The 21,134-nt window shown below is 41.9% G+C and overlaps 1 protein-coding gene across 10 annotated transcripts in view; it reads right to left on the reverse strand.

The window, feature by feature from the left end:
• Positions 1-21,134, reverse strand: part of Rbms1 (RNA binding motif single stranded interacting protein 1) — a 218,210-nt gene that overhangs the window by 43,427 nt on the left and 153,649 nt on the right. The window lies entirely within an intron of this gene.

The following is a 21,134-nucleotide window of genomic DNA, read 5'->3' on the forward strand; positions in this document are numbered from 1 at the left end:
GAGAATTCTGAACTTTAAACTAAAAAATGAAATGGCCAGGCTCTCCCTTTGAAGCTCTGTATTAAGTTTGATGTTTAGCTTTGAAGAACAGGTACTTTCCTGACAATCTTTGGGGGAGGGGGAATGCACTGTACACTCTATACAAAAAATTTTTTTTCTCCTTCTGGTAACATTATGTCTGTGGTCAACTACAAAGCCAAATACAAGGCCACAGATCTATTAAAGTCCTACGACCCACACAGCTTTTATGACATACAGACAGCAAAAAAAGCTGTTGTATTATTCTATTCATCCTGGCTCAGTGAACAGTGCTGTGTGGTCACAGGCTAGGTGGCAGCTGTATATGTATTGTGCTTAACAATCTTAAAAGGTAGGGTTTTTTTTTTCTTTTGCCAAAGACTTCTACATTTATAAATGTTACTAATATCACCTTCTAACTCAGTACTGAGTATTAGTATGGTGAAGGTGAGCATGTATGTGTGTCTAAGATGGACGGTTGAGACTATGAAACTGAATGGGGATTAATCACTAATTTAATGATTGTGTGCATGAGAAATGTGCTTAAATTCCTTATGGTGTCACAGAAATTGGGGAGAGGAAAATGCAGACTATTCTGATTTAGTGCACTGCTGCTGAAAGTTAAATGTTAATTTATATTCACATGCAGATACTAACCCCATACCCACTTGGTGCAGACCCTGAGGAAAAGCACTATTACCTACGCTTGTTTTCTAACAACTCAGGGAAAAGTCTGAAAAAGAGTATATATTTTTTTAAAATCAAAGTACATTTGAGAGAAATATGCAGGACATATTTCATGAATCTGGGGCCCCAATTTCCTCATGTATATATCGTTGAGTTCCAAAATTCCACTTTCCTGATGATTAATTTACAAGTTTTTAAACATGTTCTCTTATGCCTTTCTTAAGATTGACTTTTGAGGATTAAAAGAAGGAATGAATCTTAATGCTGGGGATGTAGCTGGGAGGTTGAGCACTTGTCTAGCATGTCATAAATGCACTGAGGCACTGGGGGTGAAAGAAAAGAAACTCAAGTGTCTTCAGTGTGTTAGGCAATCTCAGAAATCTGCATCCTGTTCTATACCACTCTGAATATTATGAACTTGTACTTGTACATTAAAAGCAGCTGAAATACATCTGTCTGGGGGAAACAAATGGCATGAGCCACCTCTTTTCTCCATTTAACTCTCCTCCTTCCACTCTGAATAATCGCGTAGTCAAATGGCTTCTAACTAGGCATGAAGGTAAAGATAATTTAGGGTTCCAATGATAATTACATCCAAGAGGCATAATGCAGCACAAACACCTTCAATTCCCTGAAGAAGCACCGAGCATTTATAACAACATCCACTTGGATCATTACATTTACAAAAATAGATGTAAAGAAGCAGGAGCGCCAAAAACAAACAAGACGTGAAGACGACTCAGCTTCCAAGGTCACATGCTTGGTCATTCCCAGCATTCTCCCATTTGCAGGCTTCAGTGAAAGCACTTCTTAGGTTCTGTCACCCGCACATCTCCCAAAGCTGGGGAAAGTTGGCACTCCCACTGAGAACAAGGGGGCTGACAGTCACTTAAGGGAGGTCTTGGAGTTTTGTCAGCCAAGCAGTAGGACGTTTAGGACAAGGTCGCGAGTTGGCATTGTCCCCTCTGCTGCTGCTTTGAACACTTCATGACAGCAAAGACACAGAGTTGTAGGGGGACATAAAGAGGCTAACACTCAGGCCACACCACACCCCTGCCCCACTGAGCTCTTTCCTGACATGGTGCTCACTCTCACACCTGCGCTGTGTGCACCCTCTTCACCATGGGAACCGGTAGCCACAGAGGTGGCTCTCATTCCATCTCCCTGGTCCATTTGGGACTTCCCTGTCCATTCCACTTCCTTGCCTCCCTTTTTACATTGAGTTTTTGATCCTCAGCCCTGACTTTATTTGGACATTTATCCAGAGATGTAGTTGTAATTCATTTTTTATGATACCATTTCTCTTTCCTGACTTAAAAAAAAAAAACAAAAAAAAAACCACAAAAATTCTGCAAGAGCTTTTGTTTGTCTTGATCTCTTTCTTTCTACTTAAATGTCTTACTGTTTTGTTAAGATAGCAAGTATTTGGTTAAAAATTCCCCATGCCCTCCACTTTCTAAATTCTATTCTCGAAGCATCCCAAACACACACTCCATCTCGTTCCCGTATCTTGGTTCAATAACACTTTTACTCTCCCTTCTCCCACCAAGCTCAGGCTACCCAGGACTGCATCAGTGGAGTCATTCCTCAACGACTACCATAGCCCTGCCGAGCTTTGTCTCCGACGCTGCTTCCAAAATCCCCTTCTTCCCCACGCTGTCTAGACTTACTTTAAAAGCACTAAATAGTCCTCTCCACCACCAGTCTAAGAGGACCCGTCTGCGTAAATTTACCTCAAACATCACTTTAGACATGTCCATTCCACCTGTCCATTACCCCAGCTTACCCATTTAGATCCCGAAGGACCTGTACAAATCTTTTTTTCCCAGAAGCCAGCCCTAATTGTCTGATTCACTGAAGAAATAATAAAGGGGATTACAGTTACCAAATTCCTACTTATGCTCTTAAAGCTGTACCATGAACAATGATGAGGTTATGTGTGGTGTGTTATATACATCTTATGTATTTTATTTATCTTCACAATCTGTTATTACACCCATTATTGTAAATGGTAAAAAAAAAAAAAAAATCACATGTTGAGTCTAAGACTTTGCCTAAATTTCCAAAGTTCAAAAAATGCATGGTATTGAAGTTTTCATTGCCGCCTATTTATGAAGTTATTATGAAAAGCAGTTTGTTCTTCATTAGCTCAGCTATGAAAGGAGATGGGGGGGGGTGACAAAGAACGGTCAGACTCAGTGGTCCCTTCCATTTTGATGCTAACACAGATTTCTCTTTTTCCAAGGCCAGCAGCTTTTGTTTGTTTCAACATGAAACAAATGCATGCTTCAAGACTGACAAAAAGGAGAGGAAGAGAAGACATTCTGAAACTCATCAGTTTGACTTTCCGTTGCGGTTTTCGTCAGCTCGTGGGCCAGGACTGAAAGCCCGTGGTTTCACAGAGAGGTAGAAAGGCTTGCACTCTGTCTGTGAGTTACGGTCTGCTGGCTTCCTGCACACAGGGAGGTGATTACTTGGAGCCACTGAGGGGTGTTAAGGGGTTTCCCTTTCATTAAGCATCTTCATGCTGTCCACTCAGAGCACAATGGGAAATGGTCATTGTTGTCCTGATAGCTTTTCTTGCAGTAAGATTTAATAATGGGGGGGTGTGTCACAGGTAATTAGAACTTAATCTGCATCTACTGTCAATCACTAGTGCCCACAAGAATAACAGATGGTTGGGTACCAGTTGATAAAGCAACCCAAACTTTCAGCTTCCCCTGTTCCCATCTGTAGCTTAATTAAGGAAAAAAAATAAGGAGAAGAGAGGTACAATGTACCAGGCAAATGGGGCTCTTGACCGGCAGAATGCACACTCTAAGAACACGGAGGAGGAACACACCCAAGAATGTGGGGGTATAGGGCTGTGTGGAAGCAGTGTGTCTATGCTGGTTCTTCAGGTTTTATCCAACTTCAAAGTATGGCGGCTCAGCCCACAGCCCTCGCTGCCCTGATGCTGCTGCTCTTTCTCTGAGGAGCTAATCCACTCCAGAGGAAGCACTGGCAGTAACGGATAAAGAGTAATTAAGAGACGTGACTGCAGAATAATTAGACTTTCAAAGGGAGAGGATAACAAGTAAAAATTCACGTTTAGACCTACTTGCTTATGTGGACAAGGCTGAAGAACTGCTTAGAATGTACTAAAACTTCTTTAGTTTGCAATATGTCTTTATTCCCTTCTCTCCCATTACTACTTATGACTAAAAATCAAATATATTTTAGTTTTAATTTGAAAAAAAAAAGATTTGCTTGTCCCCATAGCTTTCTCCCTTCTAAGTTATATCTTTCTTTCTAGTTTATTCTAATCACAAAAACAATACATACTACTGGAATTAGAACACAGATATTAGGTTGATAAAATTAAAATCACCCAAAGTCCAGATCTGAATGGTGGTGTGCTCCTTACAGGTTGTAAGTGATGGATGTGCAAACATGTGCACACACACTCTCTCCCTTCCCACTTGCCATCCCCTCTTCCCAGTTAACAGATGTTTGGGCTTGGGAGACGTGCGTCTACACCAACCACCACCAACAGATGGCGATCGTGGTTGATCTTAACACTGGTCATTTCAAGTTTAAGGTACTACTTGCAGTACTCACGCCAGACTTGGAATACACTATGAACATTATTAGAGCTGTAAAAGCAACGAGTGGTTTAAACAACAGTACAAAGTAACGAACGTGTGCTTATAATGTTGACAAAAAGATACAGTGCATTTGAGAAAGCCAAATGTTGTCCAGGAATACAGGAAGATGGCTTGTGTTTACTTTAAACTCAGAAGTGATCCCTAAGAACACATTGAAAGATGACGTAACTGTATAGATAACAGACAACAAGAAGGACAGATAGCATGAAGTGAGGACAAACTAAGAAAAAATAAAAACATTACAGACTTAGTGAGATCATTGGGAGAAGATTAAAGACATTTTTTTTTTTAAATTAATACAGCTCTTATTTTGTGGCATGGACTGTTGAGTGATTGTCTCATAATTTAATCTTCACAACCATTTTCTCTTGACTAGGTGGTATATGACTTCTACTTTGTACACGTGAAACCTGGGAGTAGAGTGAGTCTTCTTAAGGTTACACAGCTAATAAGTAGTGAAGATACAGGGCAGGAAGTTTGCTTTGGAGTTTAAAGGCCACGTGTGTTGACTATTACAGAAACTTGGGTCACCAACCACAGACAGGTTCAAAGCAATTCCACTTTGAGTTGCATGCTTTATATGAGGAAAGGACAGACTGTCACTACTAATGTCTCTCGGACAGACACTGATGACATTCACAAAGAGGTCACACTGGCCTACCTTGGGATAAGATACCCAATAAAATATATCAGTGAGAGGAGGCACAACTAGGCTTAAAGTTTATAAGGAATAATTCATGGATCATTTCATGGGAACAAATCTGGGGACTGTCAATCAAATCCATTCTTGTTATTTTGGAATTGTTAGGGGAAAAGAGAAACAGCCCTCACATATGAATATAAACTTAATTGTACTCGGGAAGTAGAAGTAGGTGGATCTCTAAGTTCGAAGCCAGCCTCATTATACAAAGTGAGTTGCATGACAGCCAGGGCTACACAGAAAACTCTGTCTCAAAACAAAACAAAACAAAATCCCCAAGTTTTCTTCACTGCCAGACCTCCATGTGCACACCTACAGCTCTATGTCCACACCCCCCCCCCCCCCACACAACCATAACCTCATTCCTACTCTGACAGGCATATAGATGATGGTTAAGATGGGAATTTTCTAGCTCACCCTTTCTGGTGCTTTGTTTTGTCAAGGGCCTCTCAGGAAAAGGGGATTTCCTAAAATTTGCTTTAGCTCATCAAACTGTGTGCTTAGACAGAGTAAGGAAAACAGAGTACAAATGACATCCGTTTAACAGAAAAGTTTGTTAGTGAGCAAGGCCTAAGGTAATATAGGAGTGATTTACCCATGCTGCGCCAAATCCCCACTACCTTAAGTAAGTGAATTGGTAATATTTTCTCTGTTTAATAAAGGAAGTAGTAGGATTTAAAGAGAAGACACAAGATGTGAAAATTTTCAATTAGGTAATCAAGTTCAAACAGATTTTTTTGAAGACTCTGTTTCACACTGACAATTTTCATGGTTTCCAGAAAACTGGTCTAGGATATGAAAATATTAAGCATATAGAAAGACATTTCAGTTGTTTTGGCCAAACTCAGATAACCACCCCATCTACGTGTGTGGTGATGGCTGCAAGGGGTTGTATACACACAGCACAGGGAGCTGTGTCTTACACACTTGGAAATGAAGCCAGAGTTTCCAGAAGGAAAACGCTTGGCAAGAGAAGCAACTGTAGACCTGCAGGTCAGAGACGAGGCAACTGAAGCCCTGGTGCAGAAGGCTGGCCGATCATAGGTAAAACTAACATAGCAGGACATGAGAGATCAAGCCAGGAACGCCACTCACCGACATTCGTAGCACGCCCAGTGTGACCTTCACCACACGAGGCCGATGAAAGATGTGTAAGAGGCTACATCTACTAGGAAGAGGACCATCCTTTGAGGGACGGGAGGAATTTTCAGCACAAAACCACCTGAGTACTAAAGTAAAACTACAAGATCTTGTCTGCAGAATCCTAAACAAAGAAGGCATAAATACAGAAGAACCGTCAGGCTGAGCAATCTACAGCTTTCGGGGAGCACAGAAATCCAGGCAGAGTATGTTTCATGCAAACCTATCTGAGAACAACAGAAATCAGGGGTGGGAAGGTCCTGGAGTGGCCTGCCTTCCAGAGAAAGAGAACAGATTTTGGCTGCAGATTTCTCAACTGCAGGGTTCAATGGCAAAAGCAAGATTCTAGCAAGATTCACGGAAAACTTTATGCCCAAGATTAGCAAAGAGAGCCATGTCTTTTAATTCACTTGCTTATATGCTTAAAAATTAGTATGGATGACTGAGGAGAGCTGGGGGTTTCCAGAGGCCAGCAGAGATTTAAGGCAAATGGCTTCTCTGGAGGAACCTTAAATGCCCAATTAAACTTCTGAGAAAAACAGTCCCAGGTGTCTGCTATGGAGAGCCAGGGGCTTGGCGTGACTTCAGAAGACAGAGAAAAGAGAGCCTCAAGTTCACATTTCTGAACTGGAGAGGTCAGTGATTTCAGCCCAGAGCCTGCAGGCTGGGATACATACATACTCAGCTCATTATCACGTGGTCTCAGGGGCAGCTAGTGAGCTGATGAAGACATCACAGAGATTCTGGGACCAAGTGTCATGCCATACTTCTTTTTCAAGAGGAAACATACACCTATACACTTGTATCTTCCCAGCACCAAAAGATAAATAAATCCTTCAACTCAAAATGAAGTCAGCCATTTTCCTCCAGATTTTGGAACTAATAAGCTTCTCACCAAACTCAAAACCAATCTCACCACCTTTCTTATGAAACACTGTTCATACCACATTCAGCTAGAAATAAAAAGTGCATAGAGAACACACAGTAAACCAGCTCGCTAAATTAAAAAAAAAAAAGTAAAGATACCCATGGGCGAGGGGAATATTCTGTGAAAAATGTACAGCCTCTCTTCTAAATAAAAATATTATAGAGGCATGGATTTATGATTACCAATTCTATCACAACTGGCAATAAAGCAAGGAAAAGCGGTTTCAAGAGTGTGCAGCACACCGATGTTCACGTACATCTCAGCACGGTTTTCACAGGTCACTATGCTGCAGCTCTTTACAGTCATAGGTGCTTGGACCCAGATTACTGTTCCCAAATACAACATTAGAGAGAAATAACACGTGCTGGTAATAGAACCAACAGTGTTTTAAATGTGTGTCCCGCAACTGATCTTAAAGTCTCATACACTGATTGACACACAAGCCATAAAGCAAAGGCAGCTTGACTTCAGAAAGTAGTCTTTCTCTGGATTGATGAAGCCATCCTGATTACTTTTTAAACTCTTTTCCTCTTCCACTAAAAATCTGCGCTGTGTTTCTTCTGCTGCCTTGATAATCTCCTCTTATGTAGTAATTTACCATAAGGAAAACTTGGTTATAACAGTCAGAAGGCAGAGTTACAGCTATGGAGATGTAGCCTCAAGTTCTAGTACAGCCAATGGCCAGCTCTGGGACATTCTTGTTATCCCCATCTATAGAAAAGCCAATAATACCTACCTCATGGGAGACAGTACAGTTTGGTCCATAATGGCCGTTTCCTCCAAACCCCCTCCAAAATAAGGATCCCAATGACAACAACCTGGAATACTTTCATATCAAAACATTAATGTGACCCTATATTGCAAAATGTTGAAGAACAGACCCACTATTTTTTGTTACTTTTTAGCACAGTTTTTTTGCATATCACATATAAATACTCAACATGTTATTGGCTGAATACATAAAACATAAACAGGCAATATTTTTTCCTAATGAAAGTGTCTGCTGAGAGAAAAAAGTGTATGTGGGGGAACTGGCAAAGATAGAAGAGAACTACTATATGTTGTCTTGGGAAATAGATATGGGTGGAATTTTATCCTTTTTAGCTAATAGAATCATAGAAAGGAAAGCCATTTAGGAGTTTAACATGAAATAAAAAACTAGTAGCTAAAAGAAAATTACAGAGTTGGGGCATGGGAAAAGTCCAGACAATTCCTTTTAAATAGCTCTAATATGTTGTACTTAAAGAAATAAACAAATGAAGCAGCCAGGCATTAGTGGCACATGCCTTTAATCACAGCACTCGAGAGGCAGAGCCAAGTGGATCTCTGTGAGTTCAAGGCCAGCCTGGACTAGAGAAAGAGATCCAGGACAGGTACTAAAGCTACACAGAGAAACCCTGTCTCGAAAAACCAAAACCAAAACCAAAAAAAAAAGAAAAAAAAAGAAACAAAAACAAAAACAAAAACAAAGCGAAATAGAAAATCACAGACACATACACCCCATTCAGAGTCTGTAGAAACTGAATGTGCACAGCTCCACATTGAAAGCCATAATGACTACTGAGTTCAAAGCAGGACAGAACGAGAGTCGTAAAGCAACCATGTTTTCTGCAGCACTTAGAACAGAATGCAAAATTACCTCCATGTCACTGATTCTGCCACAAGCCAAAAACAGAGGAGTCAAACTGGACCTTTCTTGGACTCAAGTTGGCTGTGATACAAAATACAGCATTGGTATACTGACTACCAAGTACATTTCATCCTTTCGGACAATGGCAATGCTCGCTGGCCCACAGTCCAGGGAAGCCAGGGTGAGAAGAGACTGACGAGGGATACAGTATTAATCTTCCTTATTTCACTTCTCACAGATTTGGAGAGAAGGTATAAAGGCATCACAGTGAAGGGCACACTTGGTCTACATAAGTAAGGGAATACCAGCCAGCAGCTTGACATCTTTAAATTTACTTTGCTCCAAAGGTCACTCGTGACAACAGTTGCAGCTCTGAGGGTGGGGCGGGATAAATAAGGCTCCCATATTGATTACCCGCATGTTCGTCCCTGAACCACAATGTCCTTAGATACTGCAGATAAAGACGAGCAAGCATTTCAAAGGCACAGGAGTAGACACAAGGGCTCTGAACCTTACATTCCAAGGAAGGCAGAGAGAAATTCTCTTTGTATGAAAGCACACAGCTGAAGCAAAGCACATGCTTGAAAATTACCTCGGGGTCAGTTCCCCTCAACTGCCACATCCTAATGAAGGTGCAGCTCTGCTCACCCTCACTGTAACTCAGATGTACTGCATTTGCTGGCCGTGTTTTGGTTGGACGTGGCAAGGGAGGGGGCTGTGGACAGCAAGGATTGGGGAAATGCTTATCTACTGTATGACCCAGTCAGTAAGAATTTCCCCAATCTTGGCTGTTTTGCAAAATCTTGCGCAAACAGGACAGGTAACCATGGACTGCAAAATACTAGATTCTTTGAAAGAACAAAAAACCTCCGGAGATGCTAGAAATGAAGAGCTAGGAAAGTCAAAACTGACTTTTCAAAAGCCAAGTTCTGGAGCAGCCCTGGAAGGGGATAACTTACTAGAGAGACTTGAGAAAAGATCACGCACCCGTGTGTGGCTGTTTTCTCCAAATGGGAACACTCCCTCCTGGAGGGAGGAGGCAGCCCCCAAGATTCAAAGCTAAGGAAACTCAAGGCACTCACAAGGCCATCCTACAAAGCTGTACAGGCAGGAAGCACTGTGGGAAATGAGGAGACACCATAGTGGAGCTGCCTGTAAATTGTTCAAGAACTCAGGAACAACTTTCAATGTTTTGTCACCCACCCTGGGGTGGGATTGTTGAGGATGCTTCTGTAAATGATTTCAGTAAACCTAATGGTTCTTTGGTGTGCCATCTGTGCCTTATCTTGGGTAGACAGACATCTGTCCATGTCTCCCTGGAAAACTCACACAACCAGTGGATTTCTTAAAAGCCAGCTGCATGCATTAGATATTGGTTCTATTTGGGAAAGGGTGAGAAAGAGGGGGCTGCTTTATTTGCACTAAATAAAAAGTTATTTACTCATAAATCAAATGATGAGATCAGGAAAGATGGAATTTGGTTTGGGTAAGTGGCTAACTCACGGGGAACTAGTGTTCAGTTAACATGGAGCAAAGCCTCTAATGGTATTTCATAAGGCTCAGTCCTCAGCCAGCATGATAAACAAAAATAAACAAAACAACCAACCCCCCCCCCAAGAACTATGACTTACATCAAGTGATTGGTGCCATACTCTCAGATATAGAAATGTCTCAGAGCTAGATGGAACAGGGAAGACATCCAAAATCTCTTCTACAAACTAGAATTAATACTTCTCTAATGCTGACACAATAACACTCAACAGAGAAAAATAATTCATCTGCAAGTTCTGAAGTGGCAAAAATCAACCAACCAAGGCTTGGCTTATGCACATAAACAATCCTGGGTTTTTGATAGGGATATATCGCATTCTCTAAATAGCTACAATTAAGGTTGCATGGACTCTGATTATAAAAGTAAATTGTGTTCTTGGTCCTCTTGCTCAGTGTTCCTCATCACACGGTCACTGAATGATGTTACTACCAAAAGCTACGTCCAAGTCCTAAGCCCTCTCTACATGTCATCTTTTGAAACAGGGTCCTCTTTGCAGATGTATCAAGATGATATATGCCCCCTCGCAGGAGGCTGCAGTTCAGTACGACTGATACCCTTTTAAGAGGAGAACTGTTGCATGAAAAGGTGATGATGCAGGCCGCAGAGGGCGAGATGCTATTCAGCCAGCAGTAGTAAGAACACCAATCACCATGTGCACAGCTAGGAAAAGACAAGGGAGGCTTCTCCTATACATCTCCCTCTTGATACATCAATCATGGTCTTCCATCTTCCAGAGCTGGAGGATAACAGACATTTGGTGTTTTAGGCTCCCCAGTTTGTGGCACCTGGTTCTAGCAGCCGAACAGAAAAAATACAGCTTTAGCTTAACTGTGTGTTTCTTTATAGGTCTTTGAACCTGCTTTGCTCAATCTTCATTTTTCTGCTCCGTAACACAATACCTCAAATGGTAAGTGCACTGTCATGATTCTGCAGGACTCAACAGCACTTCCCTGCAGAAAGCCTCCCCTGACCTTTGCAGGATGAGCTGGGTGTTGCCTCTGCACTGTGCTCAGGAAAGACCATCAAAACAACACCCTGGAGCAGTATCCTCAACCCCACTACACTCCCTGTGTGGCTCTGTCCTAAAGAGGCTTGCATCCTTGGACGATTTGTTTACCTCTTTGAACATAGGGGCTCAGCATGGAGCCTGATAAATAACGAACATTCAACATTCAGGACAAAAGGGTGGAGAAACAGGGCCCACAGCCTGTTCTTCCTGTCTAGAGATACTTATTCTGAATGCTCCCAAGAACCTAGTTATGCACTGAATGTGCATTGTCCCCCATAGGCCCTGTGTTTGAAGGCTTCAACCCCAGTTGGTGGTACTGTCATGTGATGTTTGAAGCAAAGCCCCTCTGGAGGAAGTCAGTCATTATGGTGGGCCTTTGAGTTTTATAGTCTGGGCTACTTCATATCCACTTTCTGCTACCTGATCTACCCAGCTATGAGCAAGCAGCCTCATGCTCTGTCCACTACAGTTGAGAGCTGTTGTGCTATCATGCCTCCCCTCCATGGTGACCAGTAGTCTCACAGCATGAGCTACAGCAACAGGGAAGGTAATATACTAATCTTACAAGCACTTGCAAAAGGGTACGAACCATGTACGAAGGTCTAGAGCCTTATCCTAGAGCAAGCCACAGGCCTCATGGGTACTGACCTGGGGGGGGGGGGAGACAACGGGGAGGCCATTTTCCATGGGAAACAGTGGACAGTCTGCTGGTAGAGTTTCTAGAGTGAGCCAAGGGACTGCCTGGTGGGGTTGGGGGTGGTGGTACACAGGGCAGTTGTCTACAAACTGACCTAAGAGGGGTTACAGGGTCACGTAGGGCACCAGCAGCAAGCAAGAAACCCTAAGTACAATGAAGTTTCTCAAAAACCAAATTTATTCTGTTATTCTGACCTTTCTTGAAAGTTTTCACAGGCCTCAGTTTGTTCTTTTCTAACATTACATAATACTTTAACTCTACCTGAGGCTATTTTTGTTTACCTCACTAACAGATAAAATAAAAAAAAAAAATCTAGAAATAGCCTATGTTGGCTAGCAGAAGCTCACTCAGCCTTCCTGCTTTTGAGAGTGGACCTACACTGATCAACAGTATCAGTGCAGTAACAGCAAGGGTTACTTATCCAGTTGACAGTGAAAAAGGCAGGCTCAAACTCCTTTACAAACCAAACTTGACAGGATTCACTTTGTGTAAATTTCACCTTTAAATCAAAACAACAACAAAAAAATAGCTCAATAAAATTCTATAAAATTGTCTATGAACCAAGCAGGCCATAAACCTCAGAATCCACATGTGAAAATCCAAACAGCAGCATCTCTGCTTGCCATGTTCCTGTCCCTCCTGACCAGGCTGTAGTGGGCACTTATCAGCAATGGTATCTCCCTGCATTTCCTGTCACCACCCTCTGAGGCGGCAGAGCAGCTGCTCCTCTGCTTCCTGCTTCCTTGGCTGCTTTGTTTCAAATGTATGCTTAAAGACAGTGAAGGGCGGAGCCCAGAAAGATGGCTCAGTGGGTAAAGCTCCTGCCCTTCATCCTAAGGAACTGAGCTGGATCCCTGGAGCCCACAGAAGGGTGGCAGGCAAGAACTGGACCCCACAAGGCTGTCTTCTGATGTGTGTCATGGACATGAGTGTGCCAGCATAGACACACACACACACACACACACACACACACACACACAATAACAACAACTAGAATTAAAGAAAATTTAAATGAAAGTAAAATGTGTCCCAAACATAAGGGAAGTGTTTCATGGATCCTTAGATGGCTCCTTAGGTCCTGGAAGAAAGGACTATTTTTCAAAAGGGAGCTAAAATATCAGTGCTATCAGAAAAATCTGAAAGCGTGACGTCAATGAATGCAGTTGACAGCGCCACCACAGAACAGCTATATACAAAGCACTGTATGGACATATATACACACAAACAGTTCTTTTTAAGTGTAAAGTCCTTTGTCCTTTGAAGTTCAGGTGTACCATCTCTAGAGGGGACTGGCTACAGTACAACTCAGATGGAGGTGAATATATTGTTTGTAGACCTGATCTAAGGTGCCACTGGATAATGATATAACTAGGAGGCAAATATGGTATACTTTATTTATACATGTAAATTATGTATAGCATATATACGGCATCCCATACATAAATATGGTTTACTTTATACATATATTGTATACCATATACAAATACAGGTAGACTTTCTTTTTGGAAGTGTGTGTGTGTACGCATGATCATGTGTGTGTGGGTACGTGTGCAGAGGAGGACAGAGGGAAACCTCAGGTGTCATTTTCAGGGTCATCATCTGTGTCCTTTGAGATACACCAATTAGGTTAGACTAGTTAGTGAGCTCCAGGGTGCTCCTGTCTCCACCTCCCCAGCACTGGAGTGCAGGGCATTACTGCCACACCCTTGCACTTCCACATGTGTTCAGGGATCAAATTCAGGTCCTTATGTTTACAAGGCAAGTACTTTACCCACTGAATTAACTCCCTGGCAACCCCAGGACATCTCCCTAGCCCCCAGGTGGGCTTTCTTTTAGTTTGAATGAAAAAGAGGGGACCTGACAAAAAAAATTTCCCTTCTGCTCATTTGAAAAAATAAGTTATACACAATCTCCATTCTGATCCTGATACTACAACCCATTCTCGTACAAGGAATACAGTGTCTGTCTTAGAACTGGGGTAGAATACAAGGTCGAGTTCTAAACGGCAATCAGGCACCTTCCTAAGTGTCCAACAGTTAGGAACTCAGCTTATCAAAAGGCAGAGAATGGCCTTAAGCTGCAGATCAGTGCCTAGGCCTAACTCCCCAACCCTCCCTAAAGCCTAGATTTCATTACAGAGGCGGCGGGACAGAAGTGAAAGGCATGACGAGTGGACAAGAATAGGCCTTTTCAGGTTCAAGAAATGAACGAGCAGATTTCCTTCCAGCCAAGAGACCCTCAACCACAGAAGAATCGGAAATGACGGTGACAGGCATTCAGAAGGCAGTGAGTGACAGAGCACACTTTCTAAAACCAACAAGCACTTCAGAGAGACGAAGCCACAGGACTCCCCGACCCGAACACCAGATGAAGACAGAGATGCAGGGCCATTCGCTTGAAGGGCATCAAATCTAGAACTGTGTGTCGAGCCCCAACATGCCTACACCTGTCCATTCATTTGACGATGACTAGTTTGAGAACTCAATTCTAGGAATATTCTTGTTTTTTAATGAGGCCATACTATCTAACTACCCATAGAGCATTCACCTACACAACCTAGAGAGTCCCATTTCTCTTATGTAACATTCTATAAGGAGATTTTACATTACGCATTTAGGATCACAACAAAACATTAAGTCAACAAATGGACAACAAGGGATTTGTAATTGTACTAAGTTTATAATGAATGTGTGGGCATTTAGAGTTCTGTGATGAATGCTACATGGAGTCTTGTCTGGACCTTTGGCAGGCAGCAAAGCCGGGTATTGGTACTAGTCCTGTGCTCCAGAGGAAGTGGAGTAATGCCCAGGGAAACATACCAACGCACCGAAGCTTTCCACTTCCCTGCAGCGGAAACAAGTCAGTCAGGCAGAGAAATCATATTACTTTGTAAGTCCTCTTAGAAAGAATGGGCTTGTGTCTGGCTCCTTCTGGAGTTTACTCGGCAGCCAAACTTGAGTGACAATGTGTGTTAAGGAAACAGTTAGCTAAAACAGAATAGGCCATTACCAGGATCAAGAAGGGACTCATGCCCTGAAAAGCACCTGCCAAGGAAATCATGCAACACAACCCTCTCCTTGAGGAAGAAGGAAGGCAGGCTAACATCCAATCCTTTAGTTACACCGTTCCAGGGTATGGAGCTGAAATTTATATTCCAAGCAGAGACTTGAAGAGATTTTAGGGGAAAGCCATCTCAATAATAGTCTTTGAGTAAAACACTGAATGCTATATAATATATACCTAAGATTTATATTGAAATAGAGGGACAAAACAGATTTATTTACTCCAGAAGAGGAGGCTAAAATCCTTTAGCTCATTATGCAACAAGAGTTAACAATGAGAATTAACAACTATGCCACCCAGCCGGGAGGTGGTGGCGCACACCTTTAATCCCAGCATTCGGGAGGCAGAGGCAGGCGGATCTCTGTGAGTTCAAGGCCAGCCTGGTCTACAGAGTGAGTTCCAGGATAGCCAGAGCTGTTACACAGAGAAACCCTGTCTCAAAAGACAAAACAAAACCAAAACCAAAACCAAAAAAGCCCAATTATGCCACCCAATCTCTACAACAGAAAGTCTTACAATCTTAGAAGTATAATTCGTACATATAAGCACAGCATAGAGAGACCATTACTCCGGGATAAATAAATGGTATATCTGATTGACCTGTCTATTGCTTGAAAAGGCAAAAAAAAGGGAGAAGGTGTATAACTTTTTTGGGGGGAGGGTGGAGGAAATATTTCCTTAAATGTAGTTTATTATGAAAGCAATGAACCATCTTTTGAAAATGCGGACGTGTGATAATGTCCAGCTCCATCAAATTCTACTCAGGGGGAGGAAAGCGAATCGGGGTCTGGGGGCATTCCAGCTGTCCACTGGTCCAGCCGCCGCTGCTGTCACGGTGACACAACCAACCCACAGACGACAATTACAGGACAGCTACGTGTTCAAATGGCTGTGTGAGAAAAATACTGGGATGCCCCAGACCACAGCAACCGTCAGTTTCTCAGTATAAACTCTCACTAGGCCCGCTAAGCACAAAGGAGAGCTCAAGCGTGCTCTGAGTTTCTTTTTGTGTGTTCTTCTCAGCTTCAGCGCGCATGGGGCAGGGTTTTTTTTTTTTTTTGGAAACTCTTGGCTAATTGGATGTGCAATCCTGATGTAACTGTATCCCAAGTAGCCACGCCAATTAAAAACTTCCCAGTTGAGAAGGACTCTTTCCCTCAGGATTGTCATTATGTGCTTCTAAAACTACATGTGATGTAGTTTCTAGGTCATATCTATGGATTGGTTCCCACAAGATTCACCCTGCTAGGATTCTATGCATTTTAAGTTATTATTTCTTATGTCTGCAGCTGACAAAGAGGACAAGCCATCCATTAGAAGTTGAACTTGGAATAATTACTGAGTCTGATGTATTTCTGCCATGATGACAGGTGTCTTTAACCTCTATCCAATCAGGATTAGAACACACTACACTCTTCCATTATTTTACACTGAGCCGCTTCTGTCCGTATAAAATTTAGTTGAAGTTTCCTTAGGAACAGAGACAGCATACTACTCAGCCGACTGGCAAAGATGTATTAACAACAACAACAACAACAAAATTCTTTAGGCAGGATGGCCCTAAGATTTGACCAGAAGCCACTGAGACACAGTCTGCCAACAGGCAGCCGAAGCTCTACGTCATTTTACCGAAGAAAACCCCTGCAAATACGCACAAGCAACTGCTACAGAGACTGAGTGGAAAGTTGTAAAGGGGCTGAACACTGAGTAAACCAGAGAACAGCCGTGAATGGGAAAGACATGTGGCCGGTGACGCTTTATGTCCTTGCTTCAGTGAGGAGACAGCCAACACTAAGACACAAACAAAAAACCAATCAGGCAAACAACAAAAGCCAAAAATTCTCTTAGATTCTGTGACACATTGTGAAGAAACCATGCATACCCCTCCCATAAACCTAGATCACTGCTTTCCACAAAATAGAACCACAGATGCAACCATATATGTAATTTAAAATTCCCCAGTAGCCACATTTAAAATAAAAACCATATAAATTAATTGTAATAAATTTTTTCCTTAACCCAAAATACCCCAAACATCCTCATTTCAACCTGTAATAACTATGAAATGGCAATGAGTAGGAGTAACATTTGCCACAAGCACTGGAGATCTGGTGTGTGTCTTACCAAGGCATCTCTTCCTTGACCAGCCACATCCCCACACTAAAGAGCCACGTGTGGCTGCTGGCTGCTGGTATTTGTGCAGATCCAGATGTTTTCTGGGTTAGCGCTTCTTTCCTGGCTTAACATTTTCTTGACTGTGGCAGATAGTAGCTTGGCACTGCTTTAATCACAGGGAAAGTGAGTTTACTGCTATCTTATGTTTATGGCAGTTGTTTTAAAGTGGGCACAAATCATTAACATAATCTGACTACTACACTTGTTATGTTTGCTTTTAGTGTTGGATGCAAGGGCGATGACCACTCACCTTTCGGGATTGATCTGAGACCATCTGAACAGCAATCACTGCCTGGCAAGTCCTAGTTGTTTTTCCCTTCAGCTTACTGGATGAGGTTCTATATTTACTCTCACCATTTAGGCTACATCTTGTGGACAGTCAAGCACTCCCTAGTTCTTTCTTGGCCATCCCCAATCCCTGGGGCTTTAGTCACAGGCTGAAAGTTTACAACTTTCCCATATAATCTTTGCAGCAATCACCTTGTGCATGAATAGCATATATGATGTGAGATCCCATGTTAAAATGGTACATTTATAAGAAAGCTCACATTTATGGGCTACGTGATAGCTCAATGGATAGAGGTGCCTGTCTGCCCCCAGACCTGATGACCTGAGTTTAATTCCTGGGACTCATATGGAGAAGGGAGAGTGCTGACTGCCATAAGCTGTCTTGTCTGCAAGTCTCCTCTCTCTCTCTCTCTCTCTCTCTCCCTCTCCCTCTCCCTCTCCCTCTCCCTCTCCTCTCCCTCTCCCCCTCTCTCTCTCTCACACACACACACACGCACACACACACAGAGAATCTCTCTCTAATTCTTTATAGAAAGATTTAAGAGAAAAGCAGCCATACTTACTATCTAAAAGTTATAATAATTTTCAAAAACCTGAGTAAGTCTGAAGCTGGCCAGCCTTGCAGACCAGGGATTTCTGTGTATCACCAATTTCACATCTGAACCCCGTGACACTAGGGGAGCAACCTGGGCAGCCACTAGCCCTTAAAGCATCTTTCTTGCAAATAAGAAAAGGGCATCGTGCAGGTGGATCTCTGTGAGTTTGAGGCCAGTCTGGTCTACAAAGCTAGTTCCAGGACAGCTAGGGATGTTACACAGAGAAACTCTGAAACAAAGAAACAAACAAAGAAAGGGCTTGGTGAAGGAGGCTAAGCTGGATTGAGCCTCATGTGACTCTGTCTTCTGTAGGGGACAATTGCCTCAGTTGTACACAGGGTCCCTGGAGCAATGCCTCATCTGGCACCTAGCAACAGACAGATTAAGAGCCGTGGAGACAGCAGCTAGTTTGCAAGTTATGAGTGTTCTTCAAACCCCTCAATATCTAGAACTAGCTGGTAGTCTTACTCTAAATATATCATGAATTAAAGAGAACATGTTTTATAAATATTTATGAAGTACATAAAAGTGATTCCAAGAGAGACTATGGGAAGAGACACCTGGGAGAGATGGAGCTTGTGGATCATGCAATGTTTGAATTCCTCTGTTACTGTAATGTCTATAACAGAACATAGACTATAGCATGGGGCACTCAACCTTCTCTGCTTGATACTAGAAAGTTACAGTGTGTTCAATGATCTAAAATATGGTCTAAATGAAAATGCATATCAAACTCATCTCAAACAAATATAGTATTTCTGCATATCAAAATAACAAGAATCCTACCCCATCCATCCATCCATCCATCCATCCATCCATCCATCCATCCATCCTTCCACACACCCATCTATCCATGTACTCTCCTTTTCCTCTCAAATACATTTTAATCTTGTTAGGGATAGTAACTATGCCATACGAATTTTTTAATTTCATCAATTATCTATCACAGTGGCCTTTAAATGACAGGTGTTTAATAAATGGCAGTTGAATGGATTTTTTTTTTTAATTTAAAAAGAGCTAAATTGGAAAGAAAAGCAATGGTTCTAAGAGATGGAGGGAGAGTACACAAGAAAACCTGGTGAGCACTCACTATCAAAAGAGGAAAGGGGAGAAAACTTTCCCTGTTTGTGCTGGGTGGGCGCTGTCCAGGAACTTTACACACGTCATCCCATTTAATCTTCATGGCAGGCATTAAGATCCCCATTTTATCAACTGAGAGCACAGAGGCCAGCCAGCCAAATCAGCATGCCCAGACAGCCTTAATCAGTTGCACAGACAGCCAGGATTTGCCTAGGCTTTACCATATGATCACACCCCTTTCCTCTCATCCTAGATAGAAAATGTTTCAAGAAAAAGCCAAGACACCAGCTTGTACAGGCTGTATACTGTTCAGGTCAGTGGTCACATCTCCCTGCTCTCCATGATCTGTAACATGACTCTTAGTCTTGAGAGGAATTCTAAATTGATGACCACGTTATTTTAATATTGTTCAGTAAAAATTTTCAAGGAAAATATAAATACTTCAAGTTCTAATTCCTTTGATTTGAAAACAAGAGTTTTGATAACGAGAATTTAGATGCTAATTCTTCTTGTGTTTCTGATGTAGCTGGAAATAAACATGTCAAAGCTATGTTGACACTTTAAAGCCACTTGGGGTGAACTACAAGTTCTGGGAATGGCATTTATAAATTAGCGTTTGCTACAATTCCAGGATCTGGGACACAATAGTGTATTTATTACACACTGTGGGGTGTCTTTTCAAAAAAGTTCTCACTGAAGGATCTAAATAGGTAAAATGAATATATGTAGAAGCCCAGTGGCCATACATTTTAAATACATACAAGAGACACAATTTTTAAACAGCATTTCTACAGTCACAAATGTACATCAGCCATTGTGATCGAACTAAATTATAATAAGGTACAGTTATTTAAAGTCAGGATACATATAATATAATATAATATAATATAATATAATATAATATAATATAATATAATACAATACATATATATATATTGTTGATGTTTGGATTATCATCAGTGCTCACTGAACATACACAACATTCAAAGCGTTAAGAAGCATTGTCTGTCCTTTCCTTTAGAAACCCCTCAGGTTTAGATTCTAATGTGTCAATCTTCCTCACTCATAGATATGACTATATATTCAGGGGGAAATGTGGTACATTGTCCTATACAGCTCCAAATGAATCAGTTTCTGGTGACTAACTACATACATTTTAAGTACCAACCAAAAAGAGACAGGATGGTTCATTAGCAACAGGATTGCTTTGGATTTTTCAGTCTCCTGTTTAATCTTTTTCTAATTTCTCATGCACATACATTGCTTTTTGAGACAAACTTTAAGAACATACCATCTCCTTTGCTATAATTTATTCCTGGATCAATACTACCCAAAGAATCCTGGTCAAAACATTTTAAAGCAGTGAGGCAATCATTTGAATACATGTCTGATTCTGTACAAGCACACTGGCAGCTTTTCACAAGGGCCACCATTGAGTTCATGTTCTCATGGCAAATATGAGATTAATATATTAGGGGGAAGAATTTCTCGGAGCACATGCCCAGGAGGCTCACACTTGTGGTCTCAGTTCACTAAGGAGCCCTTTGGTAAGAGCAGACACACAGCAGCTGACCTCAGCGTACATGAGAGAAAAGGAAGAAAGGAAGGGGCCCTTAGGAAGCAGTGGGAGAAATCTCAGGAGGCTGAAGTGTGGGAGGCACCAGCAGTGCCCAGAACACAGCTGAGGCAGGGGCAATCCAACAGAGCAGAGAAGGGTGAAAACCGAAATCCTGATGCAGCATAGTAAGACATGGGCACACTAGAGAAAAAGGAAACAGAAACAGCTCCCAGGTCCTGATTCCAGTGTTGAGATCATTGTTTTAATTCATACCAAGGTCTCTAGGCTAGGAAGATAGTGTGACAGTGGAAAATTTCCCTCAGAAAAAAGTTCTTTTAAAATGGCCAATTTTCCCTTCCGAAATGT

Source organism: Onychomys torridus, chromosome 4, assembly GCF_903995425.1.
Source record: "Onychomys torridus chromosome 4, mOncTor1.1, whole genome shotgun sequence".
In the NCBI taxonomy this organism is placed as follows: Eukaryota; Metazoa; Chordata; class Mammalia; order Rodentia; family Cricetidae; genus Onychomys; species Onychomys torridus.